At 37.6% G+C, this 12,930-nt stretch overlaps 1 protein-coding gene across 1 annotated transcript in view; it reads right to left on the bottom strand.

The window, feature by feature from the left end:
- The window catches only part of LOC120534748 (zinc finger and SCAN domain-containing protein 21-like), a 97,681-nt gene extending 87,354 nt beyond the window's left edge, over nucleotides 1–10,327 (bottom strand). Inside the window, exon 1 of the mRNA XM_039762328.1 lies at nucleotides 10,311–10,327. The gene's annotated coding sequence lies outside the window, so the exon portion shown is untranslated. The remainder of the gene's footprint in view (nucleotides 1–10,310) is intronic.
- Between the last annotated feature and the right edge of the window lie 2,603 nt (nucleotides 10,328–12,930).

The raw sequence follows: 12,930 nt of genomic DNA, 5'->3' as shown, positions 1-12,930 counted from the left end.
CTTAATAGCAGACTTAAAAATGGGCAGTGAGGAGGCCTGTCTAATGTGGATCGGCAGTGAATTCCAGAGTCTTGGAGCCACAACGGAAAAAGCCCTATCCCCCCTGATCTTTCGCTGAGTCCTAGGCACATCCAGAAGCAGCTGAACAGCTGATCTGAGTGAGCGGGAAGGAGAGTGCATATGCAGCAGCTCAGCGAGGTAGAGCGGAGCAAGCCCATTTAAGAACTTAAGAACAAATAAAAGAATCTTAAAATGAACTCTAAACTGAACAGGCAGCCAGTGCAGTGAGGATAATACAGGAGTAATGTGCTCATTCTTTCGTGTGCCAGTTAAAAGGCGTGCAGCAGCATTTTGCACCAGCTGCAGCCGAGACAGGGTGGACTGGCTAACACCAACATACAACGAATTACAATAGTCCAATCGGGTTGTAATGAAGGCGTGGATTACTGTTGTAAATTGATCTTTGGAAAGAATGTTTTCTGTCTTTGCCAAACGTTTTAGCTGAAAAAAAACAAAACATTTTACTACCGCACTGATCTGACCATCCAATCTAAAATTCTTATCTATCCTAAAACCCAAATTTGTAATAACAGGCTTACCATATTATGCAAGGGGTCCCAAATCCACAGGAGCAGAAGTAGAAATAGACCCACTGGTGCCCCCATGACCAAAAACTATAACTTCTGTCTTATTTTCATTAAAATTTAAAAAGTTCACTGCCATCCAAACTTTCACCTCTTCTAGGCACATAACCAATGTTTGTATGAAGTAAGCATCCTTGCGTTTGAGGGGTACATATACTTCAGTATCGTCTGCATAACAATGGAAAGCAATTTTATGCTTTCTAAGAATAGAGCCAAGAGGTAGGAGATACAAAGAAAATAGCAAAGGACCAAGTATGGAGCCTTGCGGAACCCCACACGATAGTGAAGCAGACGAAGATCTAAATTCATCTAGCCTCACCTAAAAAGATCTCCGAGTCAAGTACGATTTAAACCACGCCAAGGCAGTACCACGAACGCCCACACAGTGCTCCAGACAAGATAATAAAATACTATGATCTATAGTATCAAAGGCAGCCGAAAAATCGAGCTGATGGTTTAGGAGGAGTACACACACAAACACATTTAACTGAATATAATGGAGAAGGCTTGCTCCTTAGAAATAACTTCTTTCTTATTGCTGCAGTTAGAAGTACAATGCCCCTTCATTTTATTTTTTTTTTCTTGACCCTACAGGATTCCCGGTGGTAACCAGCCTTCCAAGTGGCTAAACAGATGCTGGTGTACCCAAATTCTGAGACACAACTGGATGTTCTTTTCTTGTGCTTTCAAGATTTCCAGTTCGAGATGATGTGCAGTTCATGTTAGATTTGCAATTTCTACAGGTAAGGCTTTCAGTTTTAGAAGTAATTTGTGCAAAATTCCTACAAAGCCTCCCCATATTTATTACTTGATCTGTAATATTTTGCTGCCTTGAATACTGTACTCTATGTCCGCTCACTCTGTCCAGTAGCTAACACGGCTTTTTAATTTTAGACAGGAAAGCCTCAGAGTGTGAATTCTCACAAACACAGAGACTGAGGTGCATTAGTACCAGCAGTCAGTAAAAGGAAAAAAATGATGCTACATATAATGACAATTAAGTTGAGGTTCTTTCAAAATCCAACAAGAAACCACAGTAATTATTATTATTATTTGGACTTTAAGCAGAACTTTATCTATTGTGATGGTTTACTTTGGTAATAATTAATCTGCTGGTGTACCAAGGAAGGAGGTAGAACAAGAAGTAAGGGTACACTTTATTAATGTTTCAACTCAGAAAGTGAACATTGTTTATGTTTTTAACAGTTACAGTGAAGCAGAAGAGTCTTGTCGTGTTATGGGGCAGCAGTTAAAGAAGAAGGAAGGAGAGATGTGTGTCATGTTGAAGTAGTGGCTGGTCCTCCTGCCCGTTCTTCTAAAATCCTCCTTCTTAACCTCTGCTCTGATCTGCTGTGCCTTTGCCAAGTGATCACGAGGTATTGGCCATTTCCCCCAACTTCAGAAAACTTTCAATCTCATTGCACTGGCTGCCTGTCTCACATAGAATTGATTTCAAGGTCTTTTAAATATATAGAAGGTTTTGAATATTTTAGACCCTGCCTGTAGTTTGGAGTGTGTGCTCCCAACATTTCTTTTCCTAAACATTGCTTTTCTTTTAATTCCAAGACCAACCACAAAAACTGTCAGCTTTCTGTACTCATGCAACAAAATCGGGTATGCTTTTCCAATAGAGAAGTTCCAGGTTACTAATGTTGAGCATTTCAAAAAATTTCAACAAGCCCACTTTTCTAATTTGGCTTTTTCTTAATTACTTGCATTGGGTGCAATAGATAAGAAATGGTTCTGTATGCAGTTTGTAAGCTCTGCACTAGGCACTAACTTATGCTGTTTTTTTTTTATTTTCTATTTTTAAGTTTATTGCAGAGGTGCCCTCCATGCGTCTCCACTGTCTGTTACATCACCTCAAACAGCCTGTGATGCCAGAGAAAACAAAGTTCATAAGATGTTCAGAATTGGAATTGTGGTTGGACTGAGACGGCCACAATTATGTATGCTGGAATGCGCAAAGGGGGTTTGTGCGGGCATTGGCTTGGGACCCCCAGCGGTTTATTATCTTCAACATCCTTGACAAACTTTCAGCCTTCTTTGTTCCCAGCCATTTGACCAGGCAGTGTATTTATTATGAAGGACAAGGACCCTTCTATTTGCTTATTTACTTTTATAATGCCTTCAATTTTCTTTACAACTTTATATTTTTGTAGAGCAATTTGAGCTACACTTGTAAGCAACGGTGATATAAAAATATTATTAGTGAACAAATGTTAAGGGACAGATCAGGAAAAACGTCAATTTAAATAGAACACATTTTTTTATGGAATATTACTGGATAATAACTCTGACTCGAAGTAGCATCTTGTTCATAAAGCTAAAATAGCATTTATTTCTTTTTTGACAAATTTAATGATCCACATTTATTGGCTAACATTTTTTTTAAAGATCTGGAAATATATTTTTGTTCCTTTTCTCTAATAGTTTTTAAAACCTCCCCATTGTTGACCATTTTCATTGTATTTGTGTCCTAGTTAAAAGCATTTATACATCTTTATTATTACTGAATTTTCAACTCACATATATACATACATAGGTCCATAAATATTTGGACAAAGACAACTTTCTTCTCACTTTGGTTCTGTACATTACCACAATGAATTTTAAATGCAACAACTCAGATACAGTTGAAGTGCAGACTTCCAGCTTTAATTCAATGGGTTGAACAAAATGATTGCATAAAAATGTGAGGCAACTAAAGCATTTTTTTAACACAATCCCTTCATTTCAGGGGCTCAAAAGTAATTGGACAAATCAAATAATGTAATAAAATGTTCATTTCTAATACTTGGTTGAAAGCCCTTTGCTGGCAATGACAGCCTGAAGTCTTGAACTCCTGGACATCACCAGATGCTGGGTTTCCTCCTTTTTAATGCTTTGCCAGGCCTTTACTGCAGCGGCTTTCAGTTGCTGTTTGTTTGTGGGCCTTTCTGTCCGAAGTTTAGTCTTCAACAAGTGAAATGCATGCTCCATTGGGTTAAAATCAGGTGACTGACTAGGTCATTTAAGAATTTTTCACTTCTTTGCTTTAATAAACTCCTGGGTTGCTTTGGCTGTATGTTTTGGGTCATTGTCCATCTGTATCATGAAATGCCGCCCAATCAATTTGATTGCATTTAGCTGGATTGGAGCAGAGGTTGATCTTAGTTTCATCTGTCCAAAGAATGTTTTTCCAGAACTGTGATGGCTTTTTCAGATGTTCTTTACCAAAGTCCAATCTAGCCTTTCTATTCTTGAGGCTTACGAGTGGCTTGCACCTTGCAGTGCACCCTCTGTATTTACTTTCATGCTGTCTTCTCTTTATGGTAGACTTGGATATCTATATGCCTATTCCCTGGAGAGTGTTGTTCACTTGGTTGGCTGTTGTGAAGGTGTTTCTCTTCACCATGGAAATGATTCTGCGTTGCTGAGTTCACAAGTGCTTGCTTACTTTCTCAGGATGTACCAAACTGTAGATTTTGCCACTCGTAATATTGTAGTAATTTCTCGGATGGGTTTTTTCTGTTTTCACAGCTTAAGGATGGCTTCTATCACCTGCAAGGAGAGCTCCTTTGACCGCATGTTGTCTGTTCACAGCACAATTTTCCACATGCAAGCACCACACCTCAGATCAACTCCAGGCCTTTTGTCTGCTTAATTGATAATGACAGAAGATGGACTTGAACACACCTGCCCAAGAAATAGCCTTTGAGTCAATTGTCCAATTACTTTTGATCCCCAGAAATGAAGGGATTGTGTTAAAAAAAATGCTTTAGTTGCCTCACATTTTTAGGCAATCGTTTTGTTCAACCCACTGAAATAAAGCTGAAAGTCTGCACTTCAACTGCATCTGAGTTGTTTCATTTATATATATATATATATATATATATATATATAATTATTTTCTTTTGTTGAACCAATGGCTTTATACTCTTGATTCCTTCAGCATCTGACCTGATTGCACAATTGAGAATGAATTAAAGAATTTAAACAAGTGGACTTTCACAGTTAACACTAAGGACTGGAACAGTAAGCACCATGTCATGTAAAACAGTGTTAATTCTTTTCTTTTGTTGAAAAAGGACCATTTATTTATATAAAACTGGTTGGCTACATTAGGTTTTGTAAACCTGAAACAAATGGAAATTGTATAAATAACAATTGATATGTAGATATATTTTTAAATAAACACAATTTGTCCATAGAAGGAAATTGCAACAATAGATCAAAAGGGGACTTTATATAATTTATCACGAGTGGAAAAATAAAAACACTACATACTTGTATAAATGTATAAAATGACAAAAGTGTCATTTAAATTAATACAGGTAGACATGGAAACCAGGTTTTCTGATGAAAAAACAATAACATTTAAAACAGTATCGTTTACATACAACAGATTTTGAAGAATCATTTAAATGCAATTATTTATATCCATTTATACATTAATGATGGCAATTATTAAAAAATAATAATAATAATTATCATTATTATTAAATAATTCCTCCCATATAAGAAAAACATTTCTGGGGCTGCCTTCTTCTACCTCCGAAACATTTCTAGACTTCAGTACTGTGTTGTGTAAGAACAGGATGAAGTATCATTAATGCCCGAGTCACCTCACGCAGAGGTGATAGATTACTGTAATACTATTCTATCAGACAACCCACAAAAACGTATCCATTGCTTACAACTTCATCAAAATTCTGCTGCCAGGATAATAACCTGCTGTTCTAAATCCACTGAACATATTACACCGATTCTCCCTCAACTTCATTGGCTCCCTGTTCACTACTGAATACAATATTAAATACCACTGTGAACATATAAAGCTCTCCATAACCTGATTGATCTCCTACAGACTTACACTCCTCTCGCTTACTCAGATCCTCATCTGTACTTACTGCACCACACGTCAAACTCTGTTCTATTACGGTTAAGGTAATTCGTCTCTCTTGATTGCCTATTTCTACTCTTAATCCCTTTCGTAATACTAATGCTTTGCTAGGACATAATAATTGCTTAACAATGTCTTCCGTAAAAGTGCACTAAATTAATACTCTAATAACTAATCTTAGTGCGCATAAAAATCTAGGCAGCGTGGCATAAACACTAATAATTTAATTGCAATTATTACTTTAGATTAACAATATATTAAAACTATAAAAACAGATTAAAGATTAAATAAAAAATGCACACAGAGCGGCGCTAAAAAAATAACTTAGTTTCTTTTCCAAATACCAATAACGGACATAGATTTCAGCACTGCTCCTTTGAAACTTTAAATATGGCACCATTAAATGTTAGAGCATTAACCAACAAGATGTTTTTTTATCAACGATCTCCAGATTACACTTTTACTCGTGCTGATCACCAGGGAAAGAAGGGTGGTGGCTTAGCAAACATTTACTCGAGGCAGCTAAAGTGTAAGTGTTTTGACAAATTCGAGTCCTTTGAGTATCTCGCCATTGTTATTCATGGAGATTCTCACATTCTAGTGTTATCCATGTATACACCTCCTAAATATAACAAATCTTTCTTTGAGGAATTCTCAGACTTAATATCAATTATAATTACGAACTATGACACACTCTTAATAGTCGGCAACTTTAACTTTCATATCTATAATCAGTGTGACCAAAAAGTAAAAGAATTCATGAACCTCCTGGACTCTTTTGATTTAAGACAGCTCGTTAGTCAGCCTACACATAAAGCAGTTCATACGTTAGACTTAGTAATTAAAAAAGGGCTAAAAGTTGATGTAAAGCAGATCATTGATATCGGTCTATCAGACCATTTTCTTTAACTATTTAATACAGAAGTATTGATAGAAAACATTCATGAGAAGCATATTGTTAAAAAACGATTCTTTGATTAATCAGCAGCTTTAAAACTTACAAACATTCTAAGCAATCAGTCCATTTATAGTGCTATGATAGCGAGGTAATGTAAATAGTAAGGCGGAAAAATGTAACACTAAGGTGAGAACTGCCATTGACATAGTTGCACCTGAAAAGATAGTTAAAAAATCTTCTAGCATTGTTATACCATGGAAGACCTAAAGAGTTTCTGATTTAAAGAGAACATGCCATAGAGCTGAGCATAAATGGAGGAAAACTAAACTAACTATCCACTATGAAATATTGAAGGTTAAAATAACACAATACAATCACACAATCCATCTTGAGAGGCACTGCTATTTCTCTAAGATTATAAATAACAATGCTAGTAATCCCAGAGTCTTATTCTCGACGATTGATCGTCTGCTAAACCAGGTAACTCAAAGGAAAGCCTCCAAAACACTTGCAGTGAAACCTGTGAGGCTATTTCTGCATTTTTCAATCAAAAACTTAATGATATTAGAAATAATATAGTATATATCCCCAACACTGCGGATCCTCTTAAGCCCGAGTACTCTGTTACAAACAAATTAAACTCTTTCACCAGGATAGATTTATCTGATTTACATAGAATAATTTCTCAAAGAGATCCTCCACCTGCGTCCTTTACCCAATACCAACAAGTTTTTTCAAAGAAGTATTGGGCGTGCTAATTCATAATATTCTTTACATAGTAAACTCATCATTAGATACGGGGGTCTTCCCAGACTGTCTTAAGACTGCTGTAGTTAAACCCCTACTCAAGAAAAATAATCTTGACCCCTTTGCTCTTGAAAATTTTAGACTCATCTCTAACCTGCCTTTCTTAAGTAAAATTCTAGAGAAGGCAGTCATTATGCAGTTAAATGACCACCTCAATAAACCTGCTATTCTTGATACATTTCAGTCAGGTTTTAGAACAAATCACAGCACAGAAACTGCACTCGTTAAAGTAGTAGATGATTTGCGAGTGAATGCAGACAGAGGCCATTTATCTGTTCTCATCCTCTTAGATCTGAGTGCTGCATTTGACACCATTGATCACAATATTCTTAGAAATCGCCTTAGTCAATGGGTGGGCCTCTCTGGCAGTGTCTTAAATTGGTTTGAATCCTACCTGGCAGGTAGAAAATTCTTTGTGAGTTGTGGTAATTACAACTCAAAGACACATGATATCCGATATGGTGTTCCACAAGGCTCTATCCTGGGTCGCTGCTCTTCTCAATCTACATGCTTCCGTTAGGTCAGATTATCTCAGGTTACAATGTGAGCTACCACAGCTATGCTGATGACACACAGCTGTATTTATCAATAGCACCTGATGACCCTGAAGCTGTTGTTTCACTAACACAATGTCTTACTTGTGTTTCTAAATGGATGAATAGTAATTTTCTCAAGCTACACAAAGAGTAAACAGAAATGTTAATGATTGGCAATAATGGATATACTAAGGTTATTAGAAAAAACTTGATGTACTGTATTAGGATTAATAGTCAAGACAGAGCTAAATAATTTAGGGGTAACTGTTGAGTGTAACCTGAATTTTAAATTGCATATTAATCAGACCACTAGGACAGCATTTTTTCACTTAAGAAACATAGCAAAAGTTAGACCTCTTATATCATTGAAAGATGCTGAGAAATTAATTCACGCGTTTGTTTTCAGTCGACTAGATTACTGTAACGCACTCCTCTCAGGACTACCAAAAAAAGACATAAATCATTTGCAATGAGTGCAGAATGCAGCTGCTAGAATCCTAACTAGGAAAAGCAAATCCGAGCACATTTCTCGAGTTTTGATGTCACTACACTGGTTACCTGTGTCATTCAGGATTGACTTTAAAATACTGCTTATGGTTTACAAAGCCTTAAATAATCTCACTCCATCTTATATATCAGAGTGTCTGACACCATACATACCAAATTATAACCTTAGATCCTCAAATGAGTATCTGATTAGAATTCCACGAGCTAAACTTAAAAGAAGTGGTGAGGCAGGCGGCCTTCTGCTGTTATGCACCTAAATTCTGGAATAGCCTGCCAATAGGAATTTGCCGGGCTGATACGGTGGAGCACTTTAAGAAACTGCTGAAAACACATTACTGTAACATGGCCTTCTCATAACTTCATTTTAATTTAATCCTGATGCTCTGTATATTCAATTTATTATCATAATTATTCATGGTGGCTCTAAAATCCGTACTGACCCCTACTCTCTCTTCTGTTTCTTTTCCCGGTTTTCTGTGGTGGCGACCTGCGCCAACACCACCTAATCAAAGCACCATGATGTCCCTTCATTGAGGAAGACAGACACAACTAAAGACATGAGCATAAAATGATGGTTGTCAATGTGTTTCCTCAATGTGCTCCTTGAGAAAAAACACATTATCTGAGTCAATCTCAGCCCGAACAAACTGATTGATCAAGGATACACTGACAGCTTGTCCTAATGTCGACTGTCAGATAACACACTCAGCTACGTTGACCACCTTGACTGTACCCTCAGAAGGAATCATCATACCTCCTTTGTTTTTTAATGTGAGCAAGTGGTAACTTTGATCATATGATGCCGGTACAGCATTTGTTACCAAACTAGCACGGCACGCGTCACATGATAGCTTTTTTTTAAAATTCCGTCTATGGGCTACCTCCTAATGCTTCCCGAGGTAGATTTCTTTAGGAAACCTTCAAAGTTTGAATAATGTTAACAGCTAGTTACTGACTAAATACGTTTAGCCAAAACGTTGTTTGGAGGCTAACTTGAGCACATAAATGCATAGCTTTGCTAGCTTAGCCTGGCGTAGCTAAAGTAAAGATTATAAAACGGGATTTTCGAATGGCCAAATATAACCAAAACAATTGTTCAGCCTTACCTATGAAATATAATCTCCCGTGATCTGGTTTGGTGCATACAGCGGTTTGTACAATCCCAAGCAGCACATGTGTGAGGCATATTTATCCATTACTTCGCTCCACAGCAGTGCCACTCGCAATATGGCGGCGACGTTGACGTACGATGCTGCTTTTGTAGGAATTCTATCTCAACGCCCTTTTCCGGCCCGATTGGCACGCGTGCGTATTGATAGACTGCGTCAACGCACATTTTACGGTACTGCCCAATCTGTTTAACGCATCCGTGAACACTTTACTGCATGTTAGGCTTTCAATATGTCTGCGCGCTCGTACCCGGCAAGCACGTGGATCGGGTAGCGACGGGGTGGAAGGCTGAGTCTTTGACCTGCAGCCGGATACAATTGAGAAGTAACGCTGTCTTTAACTAGAAATGACGTGACTCTCGACGATGCAAATGCGGTTCATGTTTTTAAGTTGCGCAGTACTTTAATGAACGTTACATCTCATCATTCATTTCATTTTATGTGTGTAACAAATCAACGGTTGCCTCGCGCTTCTCTCCAAATCATAACAGGGTCCGCAGGCGCGGCAGGCTGAAATAACAAAGAGACACGGGTGGTCAGTCCGGGGCACGTGCACGTGGCCGATGGGTGGGGTATTTTACATTCTTTCACTATCTTAGTTTCAAGGCCAAAGAAGGCACCGCGGATTAAAGAAACCCCGATCAGCAGCGAGCTTCCATTTTTAAAAAAGCCCACAGTGCACCGAGCCGCAGATGTGCAGCATTAGGCGGACAGTCACGGAGTAGAAATGAGCAGCAGCGCTGAGTGTGCGGACATTTAAAAAGTTAAGCACGTGAAGAGCAGAGCGGGCACTCCGATGAGGGTCTCTGACGACTGGCTACCCAGTGCTCTCTTCTTTTTCTCGTATATGGCGCAAGTACGTACCTATCCCGTGTGGCTAAACCCACGTCTTCCACTCGACTGACCAGCATGTCCATGTGGCTCCTTTGTTGGCCTCTGTCTCTGATCACAGGGGGTCACACGTCAGCCTAACGGATTTAAACAGCAGTGCTGCTCTCCAGGGGGCTTCATTTTCACCCCCATCTGTCTCTGTCACAGTGTCAAATATCCACACGTTTTACCAAAGCAGAAACAGTCATAAAACTAACAAAACATAATAATATAAAAATAAAGAAATAAAAAGATAAATACACTGTAAAAAAAATGTAAAATTTACGGTAAAAAAACTGGCAGCTGGAGTCGCCAGGATTTTACCGTAAAAAAAAAGGTAACAATAGCCAGGTTTCTATCCAAGGAGTTTTTGCGAAAAAATATTTAGCGCTTCAAATTTTAGCTGATGGAAATGCTAATTATCGATAAAATGTACATGTCGACATAATATTTTTCCGTTTAACTTTAGCGCATAAATTCCATATCGATACTTCAGATGTCGCAAAAACTACATTGGAAACATTTTTTGTCGGGAAAAAAAGGGCTTTAACGCAAATAAATGTGTCATATGATACATTTTCATCACGTGCAATCAAAACGAGAATAGCGGAGCGGTTCGCATGGTCTGATGAAGAGCCTCGTTATTTCTCGTGATGAGCCAATGCAGTGGCGGATAGGCTGGGTCGCCTGCAACTAAAAGGGGTACCTGAACTCCCTCCACATCAACTGTAGCCTGGGGGTGTCTCTCAGGATGTCTAAATAATACAAAAACCGCAAAGGTAGTTTACTGTGCCAGTCAAAATATTTAATAAACTGTGTGTTTCATTATCTAAACATTTTTTTTCTTATTATTAAATGGCAGATGTTTTAGCATATATGAGAAACTAGCAAAATACCCGCGCGTCGCAGCGGAGAAGTAGTGTGTTAAAGAAGCAATGAAAAAGAAAAGGAAACATTTTGAAAATAACGTAACATGATTGTCAATGTAATTGTTTTGTCACTGTTGTGAGTGAGTGATGAGTGTTGTTGTCATATATATATATATATATCTATCTAAGATATATATATATATATATATTTACACACACACACATAAACATATATATATACATATCTATACATATACACATATATATACACATATATACATATATATACTGTATATATATCTACATATATACACATACATATACACACACACATAAATACATACACACACATATATACACACAAATACATATATATATACTCATACACACACACATATATAAACATATATATACATATACATACATATCTACATATATACACACACAGCTATTTCAGTATCAGTGCAATACGCTGCTTGTTAAAACGGATAACTCCCGCTCTTACGTGCAAGTCTGCGTGGATATTATGAACTATCGTATTTGTTCAAGTTCTTTTTAAATTTTAAATAGAAGGAATTTTTATTTAGTCGACAGAAATATCTTTGGTAGGAATGGTAAAAACAGACAGGAATATTATTCCTGAATAAATCAACTCAAACCTTAAACAACTTATAATATTTTGCTCTCCATAAAAATATATCCTGTCTAAATTATACAAGTTAGAAATAAAGTAAACATTAAAAGAACAAACATTCAAATTTCTTTACTCTTATGTAATTTTATATAAAAATAAACTTAGATTTTAAATATCCCAAAAGATTTTGCTCTCCATAAAAATATATCCTGTCAAAATTATACAAATTCAAATATGAACATGCTGCATAACAAAACCTGGAAATATAAATAAAATGTGTTCCTTTCAGCAATAACAAATCAAATCATTCAGTTGTCTTTGCTCACATGTCATTTTAGAGCTGGACGCCTGGCATCTTTTTTTGGCCACAGGTTTGTTTCTGTTTGCTGTGAGGTTCTGTGTTGTGGAGATTCTCAGGATGGATTGCAGGTGCTCTTCAGTGAGGCGACTCCTGTGTGCTGTTTTGTTAGTCTTTATCACTGAGAAGAGCTTCTCACACAGATATGTGCTACCAAACATGCACAAGGTTCGAGCCGCATGTAGACGGACTTTTTTTGTTCTTCAAAGTCACCAAAGCGCCGTGCAAACTCAGTGCGCTCAGTTTATCAGCAAAGTGCGTATTTGGGAACACCGTAGTGACGACTTGGTTTAACATTACTTGGCAACAGGGAAGGTGGGGCAAGGTGAACTGGTGCTTTTGTGTCTCCCATAAAAGCAGCTTCACTTGAAATCACTTTGTGATTGTGCACAGGTAAAAACGTCCGCTGAAGTGTCAGATTCTTATTTAATTATTCTGCTTTCTGTATCTTCTGCATTGCATTCAGGTTACCCTGATGTTTTGTCTCATAGTGCCATCTTAGATTAAATTCTGTAATTACAGCCACATTAGCTCCACAAATGAGACACACGGGTTCAGTAAACATATACTCAGCCTCCCATCGGTTTTTAAAGGCTCTATTTTCAGAATCAACTTTTCTCTCCAGCATCGTGTGAGCTAGCTTCGCAATAACTTGCAACATCATAAGCTAGACTTGATTAACGCGGTGTTCGGCAAGGCAGCTGAAGCGCTGCATTATGGGATCTGTAGTTTATTGTGTTACCAGCGCTTCAT

This window comes from Polypterus senegalus, chromosome 8 (genome assembly GCF_016835505.1).
Source record: "Polypterus senegalus isolate Bchr_013 chromosome 8, ASM1683550v1, whole genome shotgun sequence".
Lineage (NCBI taxonomy): Eukaryota > Metazoa > Chordata > Cladistia > Polypteriformes > Polypteridae > Polypterus > Polypterus senegalus.
Note: the sequence above shows the minus strand (reverse complement) of the source record. Positions and strands in the feature narration are given on the sequence as shown.